This window comes from Heterodontus francisci, unplaced genomic scaffold, assembly GCF_036365525.1.
Source record: "Heterodontus francisci isolate sHetFra1 unplaced genomic scaffold, sHetFra1.hap1 HAP1_SCAFFOLD_1502, whole genome shotgun sequence".
Lineage (NCBI taxonomy): Eukaryota > Metazoa > Chordata > Chondrichthyes > Heterodontiformes > Heterodontidae > Heterodontus > Heterodontus francisci.
The window spans coordinates 35,001-42,500 of record NW_027140660.1 but is presented as its reverse complement, the minus strand read 5'-3'; positions in this window follow the sequence as shown (position 1 = coordinate 42,500).

Here is a 7,500-nt window from a genome sequence, read left to right as displayed (position 1 = left end):
ATAAGGGCGCAGGCTGCCCTCTGCGGGACAGGTCCGGCCCTGACGCCGGTTTACGATTTCTCCGGTAAAGCACCTGTCGGGTGGCGACCGGAGGGTCTTTGCAGGGCCTGGATCTCCGAGCCCGTGGGACAGGCGGGAAAGGGTGGCGGCAGCCGGTTGAAGTCCCGACCCTGGGCAGCCTCCCGGTCTTACCTCCATAACTTCGGCGAGGAGGGTCCGATCCCCGCGCGGTCGACGGCAGGCGGTAGGGCTCGGAGGGGCGCGGCCTGGTCCGCGAGTGCCCCGGCGCCGCCCCTCTGCCCGTCCGAGGGACAGTAGGAAATGGCCATACCGCTTTCCGGCCGATTGCCGCCGGACGTCCGGCCGCATTCGCTCGGTCTGCGCGGCCGGCGGTAGCCGGGGGCGAGGGGCATCGGGCGGTGGCGGAACCAGGCCGGCCCGACCGCTGGGGGCCGCCCGGGCGACGTTTGAATCTGTCGGGTCGGACCGCCGAATCCCGCGGGATTTCGGGATCGAATCTGCGGGTGGAATCGGCACCTCGTCCCGCTGTCCGGTTCCCCCCGGTCGACTGCAACGGGTTTCCGAGGCCCGTCGGTCAGGCGCGGTTCGCTCCGCAATCCGCCGGCCGATCGGCACCGGGCGGGGCTCTACGGAAAGAGGGGACCCTCCCGCGTCGAGTGCCGGCGCACCGACCCCGCAGGCTGACCGGGAAGGTGAAGACTCACCCCGCTGAATGCCCGGCCCCGGCTACCCTCCGGCTCCGGGGCCATAACTTCGGGGAGGGAGGTCCGATCCCCGCGCGGTCGACGGCAGGCGGTAGGGCTCGGAGGGGCGCGGCCTGGTCCGCGAGTGCCCCGGCGCCGCCCCTCTGCCCGTCCGAGGGACAGTAGGAAATGGCCATACCGCTTTCCGGCCGATTGCCGCCGGACGTCCGGCCGCATTCGCTCGGTCTGCGCGGCCGGCGGTAGCCGGGGGCGAGGGGCATCGGGCGGTGGCGGAACCAGGCCGGCCCGACCGCTGGGGGCCGCCCGGGCGACGTTTGAATCTGTCGGGTCGGACCGCCGAATCCCGCGGGATTTCGGGATCGAATCTGCGGGTGGAATCGGCACCTCGTCCCGCTGTCCGGTTCCCCCCCGTCGACTGCAACGGGTTTCCGAGGCCCGTCGGTCAGGCGCGGTTCGCTCCGCAATCCGCCGGCCGATCGGCACCGGGCGGGGCTCTACGGAAAGAGGGGACCCTCCGGCGTCGAGTGCCGGCGCACCGACCCCGCAGGCTGACCGGGAAGGTTAAGACTCACCCCGCTGAATGCCCGGCCCCGGGCACCCTCCGGCGCCGGGGCCATAACTTCGGGGAGGGAGGTCCGAGCTCCGCGCGGTCGACGGCAGGTGAAAGGGGCCGGTGCGCCGCGGAAGGCGACAGCAGTCCCGTCAGGCTGCACCTCTGCTCGGGCGAACGGCGTCAGGAAAAGGGGAGAGCACTTCCCCACCGATAGCTCCGGAACGCCCGGACCCATTGGCCCGCGGCACCGGTGGCTGCTAGAGGGCCTCCGGCGCCGTCAGCCGGGGTACGTCCCAGGCCGGCCGGACGGCGGGCAGCCGGAGGCAACGGCCTGGAACGGAGCCAGACTTGAGTCGTTCCGTGTGCCGTGGGCAAAAAGGCAGGGCTGCGGGTCAGCGCAGTTTGGCAAACCTAGCCGCAAGTGCGGGAAGGGCGGAGGAACACACGGACGCCGCCTTCCCAAACTGAGCCCAAAGTGCCCAGGCATGCCCCCTTGATCTCGCCTAATCAGTGAGCCCAAAATAATTTCAGAGTGTGGAAACCTGATCCAAAAAGGTCGAAAAGAACGGCCAGAGATCAAGTCCGAAAGGGGAAATCAGTAACAAGCAAGCAGAGTAATCATTAACCAAAAAGCGCAAAATTATGTTAAAAGTGTGAAATCATTAACCAAAAAGTCGAAAATAATGTCCAGAGACCAAGTCCGAAAGTACAAATAATTAACCAGTAAGCAGAGTCATCATTAACCAAAAATCGCAAAAGTAAGTAAAAAGTGTGAAATCATTAACCAAAAATCGCAAAAGTAAGTAAAAAGTGTGAAATCATTAACCAAAAACTCGAAAATAATGTCCAGAGACTAAGTCCGAAAGGGCAAATGGTTAACCAGTAAGCAGAGTAATCATTAACCAAAAATCGCAAAAGTAAGTAAGAAGTGTGAAATCATTAACCAAAAATCGCAAAAGTAAGTAAAAAGTGTGAAATCATTAACCAAAAACTCGAAAATAATGTCCAGAGACCAAGTCCGAAAGGGCAAATGGTTAACCAGTAAGCAGAGTAATCATTAACCAAAAAGGGCAAAAGTAAGTAAAAAGTATGAAATCATTAACCAAAAAGCACAAAATTAAGTTAAAAGTGTGAAATCATTAACCAAAAAGTCGAAAATAATCTCCAGAGACTAAGTGCGAAAGGGCAAATGGTTAACCAGTAAGCAGAGTCATCATTAACCAAAAATCGCAAAAGTAAGTAAAAAGTGTGAAATCATTAACCAAAAACCCGAAAATAATGTCCAGAGACTAAGTCCAAAAGGGCAAATGGTTAACCAGTAAGCAGAGTAATCATTAACCAAAAATCGCAAAAGTAAGTAAAAAGTGTGAAATCATTAACCAAAAACTCGAAAATAATCTCCAGAGACTAAGTCCGAAAGGGCAAATGGTTAACCAGTAAGCAGAGTAATCATTAACCAAAAGGCGCAAAAGTAAGTAAAAAGTATGAAATCATTAACCAAAAAGCGCAAAAATATGTTAAAAGTGTGAAATCATTAACCAAAAAGTCGAAAATAATGTGCAGAGACTAAGTCCGAAAGGGCAAATGGTTAACCAGTAAGCAGAGTAATCATTAACCAAAAAGCGCAAAAATATGTTAAAAGTGTGAAATCATTAACCAAAAACTCGAAAATAATGTGCAGAGACTAAGTCCGAAAGGGCAAATGGTTAACCAGTAAGCAGAGTAATCATTAACCAAAAATCGCAAAAGTAAGTAAAAAGTGTGAAATCATTAACCAAAAACTCGAAAATAATCTCCAGAGACTAAGTCCGAAAGGGCAAATGGTTAACCAGTAAGCAGAGTAATCATTAACCAAAAGGCGCAAAAGTAAGTAAAAAGTATGAAATCATTAACCAAAAAGCGCAAAAATATGTTAAAAGTGTGAAATCATTAACCAAAAAGTCGAAAATAATGTGCAGAGACTAAGTCCGAAAGGGCAAATGGTTAACCAGTAAGCAGAGTAATCATTAACCAAAAAGCGCAAAAATATGTTAAAAGTGTGAAATCATTAACCAAAAACTCGAAAATAATGTGCAGAGACTAAGTCCGAAAGGGCAAATGGTTAACCAGTAAGCAGAGTAATCATTAACCAAAAAGCTTAAAAATATGTTAAAGTGTGAAATCATTAACCAAAAACTCGAAAATAATCTCCAGAGACTAAGTCCGAAAGGGCAAATGGTTAACCAGTAAGCAGAGTAATCATTAACCAAAAAGGGCAAAAGTAAGTAAAAAGTATGAAATCATTAACCAAAAAGCACAAAATTAAGTTAAAAGTGTGAAATCATTAACCAAAAACTCGAAAATAATGTGCAGAGACTAAGTCCGAAAGGGCAAATGGTTAACCAGTAAGCAGAGTAATCATTAACCAAAAAGCGCAAAATTATGTTAAAAGTGTGAAATCATTAACCAAAAACTCGAAAATAATGTCCAGAGACCAAGTCCGAAAGTACAAATAATTAACCAGTAAGCAGAGTCATCATTAACCAAAAATCGCAAAAGTAAGTAAAAAGTGTGAAATCATTAACCAAAAATCGCAAAAGTAAGTAAAAAGTGTGAAATCATTAACCAAAAACTCGAAAATAATCTCCAGAGACTAAGTCCGAAAGGGCAAATGGTTAACCAGTAAGCAGAGTAATCATTAACCAAAAATCGCAAAAGTAAGTAAAAAGTGTGAAATCATTAACCAAAAATCGCAAAAGTAAGTAAAAAGTGTGAAATCATTAACCAAAAACTCGAAAATAATGTCCAGAGACCAAGTCCGAAAGGGCAAATGGTTAACCAGTAAGCAGAGTAATCATTAACCAAAAAGGGCAAAAGTAAGTAAAAAGTATGAAATCATTAACCAAAAAGCACAAAATTAAGTTAAAAGTGTGAAATCATTAACCAAAAAGTCGAAAATAATCTCCAGAGACTAAGTGCGAAAGGGCAAATGGTTAACCAGTAAGCAGAGTAATCATTAACCAAAAATCGCAAAAGTAAGTAAAAAGTATGAAATCATTAACCAAAAAGCACAAAATTAAGTTAAAAGTGTGAAATCATTAACCAAAATGTCGAAAACAATGTCCAGAGACTAAGTCCGAAAGGGCAAATGGTTAACCAGTAAGCAGAGTAATCATTAACCAAAAAGGGCAAAAGTAAGTAAAAAGTATGAAATCATTAACCAAAAAGCACAAAATTAAGTTAAAAGTGTGAAATCATTAACCAAAATGTCGAAAACAATGTCCAGAGACTAAGTCCGAAAGGGCAAATGGTTAACCAGTAAGCAGAGTAATCATTAACCAAAAATCGCAAAAGTAAGTAAAAAGTGTGAAATCATTAACCAAAAACCCGAAAATAATGTCCAGAGACTAAGTCCGAAAGGGCAAATGGTTAACCAGTAAGCAGAGTAATCATTAACCAAAAGGCGCAAAAGTAAGTAAAAAGTATGAAATCATTAACCAAAAAGCGCAAAAATATGTTAAAAGTGTGAAATCATTAACCAAAAAGTCGAAAATAATGTGCAGAGACTAAGTCCGAAAGGGCAAATGGTTAACCAGTAAGCAGAGTAATCATTAACCAAAAAGCGCAAAAATATGTTAAAAGTGTGAAATCATTAACCAAAAACTCGAAAATAATGTGCAGAGACTAAGTCCGAAAGGGCAAATGGTTAACCAGTAAGCAGAGTAATCATTAACCAAAAATCGCAAAAGTAAGTAAAAAGTATGAAATCATTAACCAAAAAGCACAAAATTAAGTTAAAAGTGTGAAATCATTAACCAAAATGTCGAAAACAATGTCCAGAGACTAAGTCCGAAAGGGCAAATGGTTAACCAGTAAGCAGAGTAATCATTAACCAAAAAGGGCAAAAGTAAGTAAAAAGTATGAAATCATTAACCAAAAAGCACAAAATTAAGTTAAAAGTGTGAAATCATTAACCAAAATGTCGAAAACAATGTCCAGAGACTAAGTCCGAAAGGGCAAATGGTTAACCAGTAAGCAGAGTAATCATTAACCAAAAATCGCAAAAGTAAGTAAAAAGTGTGAAATCATTAACCAAAAACCCGAAAATAATGTCCAGAGACTAAGTCCGAAAGGGCAAATGGTTAACCAGTAAGCAGAGTAATCATTAACCAAAAATCGCAAAAGTAAGTAAAAAGTATGAAATCATTAACCAAAAAGCACAAAATTAAGTTAAAAGTGTGAAATCATTAACCAAAATGTCGAAAACAATGTCCAGAGACTAAGTCCGAAAGGGCAAATGGTTAACCAGTAAGCAGAGTAATCATTAACCAAAAAGGGCAAAAGTAAGTAAAAAGTATGAAATCATTAACCAAAAAGCACAAAATTAAGTTAAAAGTGTGAAATCATTAACCAAAATGTCGAAAACAATGTCCAGAGACTAAGTCCGAAAGGGCAAATGGTTAACCAGTAAGCAGAGTAATCATTAACCAAAAATCGCAAAAGTAAGTAAAAAGTGTGAAATCATTAACCAAAAACCCGAAAATAATGTCCAGAGACTAAGTCCGAAAGGGCAAATGGTTAACCAGTAAGCAGAGTAATCATTAACCAAAAATCGCAAAAGTAAGTAAAAAGTATGAAATCATTAACCAAAAAGCACAAAATTAAGTTAAAAGTGTGAAATCATTAACCAAAATGTCGAAAACAATGTCCAGAGACTAAGTCCGAAAGGGCAAATGGTTAACCAGTAAGCAGAGTAATCATTAACCAAAAAGGGCAAAAGTAAGTAAAAAGTATGAAATCATTAACCAAAAAGCACAAAATTAAGTTAAAAGTGTGAAATCATTAACCAAAATGTCGAAAACAATGTCCAGAGACTAAGTCCGAAAGGGCAAATGGTTAACCAGTAAGCAGAGTAATCATTAACCAAAAATCGCAAAAGTAAGTAAAAAGTGTGAAATCATTAACCAAAAAGCGCAAAAATATGTTAAAAGTGTGAAATCATTAACCAAAAACTCGAAAATAATGTGCAGAGACTAAGTCCAAAAGGGCAAATGGTTAACCAGTAAGCAGAGTAATCATTAACCAAAATGCGCAAAAGTAAGTAAAAAGTGTGAAATCATTAACCAAAAATCGCAAAAGTAAGTAAAAAGTGTGAAATCATTAACCAAAAACTCGAAAATAATCTCCAGAGACTAAGTCCGAAAGGGCAAATGGTTAACCAGTAAGCAGAGTAATCATTAACCAAAAATCGCAAAAGTAAGTAAAAAGTGTGAAATCATTAACCAAAAACTCGAAAATAATGTCCAGAGACTAAGTCCAAAAGGGCAAATGGTTAACCAGTAAGCAGAGTAATCATTAACCAAAAAGCGCAAAAGTAAGTAAAAAGTATGAAATCATTAACCAAAAACTCGAAAATAATGTGCAGAGACTAAGTCCGAAAGGGCAAATGGTTAACCAGTAAGCAGAGTAATCATTAACCAAAAAGCGCAAAAATATGTTAAAAGTGTGAAATCATTAACCAAAAACTCGAAAATAATGTCCAGAGACTAAGTCCGAAAGGGCAAATGGTTAACCAGTAAGCAGAGTAATCATTAACCAAAATGCGCAAAAGTAAGTAAAAAGTGTGAAATCATTAACCAAAAATCGCAAAAGTAAGTAAAAAGTGTGAAATCATTAACCAAAAACTCGAAAATAATCTCCAGAGACTAAGTCCGAAAGGGCAAATAATTAACCAGTAAGCAGAGTAATCATTAACCAAAAAGCGCAAAAATATGTTAAAAGTGTGAAATCATTAACCAAAAACTCGAAAATAATGTCCAGAGACTAAGTCCGAAAGGGCAAATAATTAACCAGTAAGCAGAGTAATCATTAACCAAAAAGCGCAAAAGTAAGTAAAAAGTGTGAAATCATTAACCAAAAAGTCGAAAATAATGCCCAGAGACTAAGTCCGAAAGGGCAAATGGTTAACCAGAAAATCCGTCGAATAATGTCCAGAGACTAAGTCCGAAAGGGCAAATGGTTAACCAGTGGAAGGGCGATCAAGCGGAAAAATTTGCCCCGGTTACCCGGGATGGAGTTCCAGAGGTCCGGCCAGAGTTGTCAAATTCGTCCCGCTGATCGGACGCTTGTCATTCGGGTGGCTGGGGGTTGGCGGGGTATCTGCACAGTAGTAGGAGGTGGCAAGTCGGGACTTGGACGTTTATTCCAAGAGTCCACCCGAGCCTCCAGGTCTGCAGAGACCGA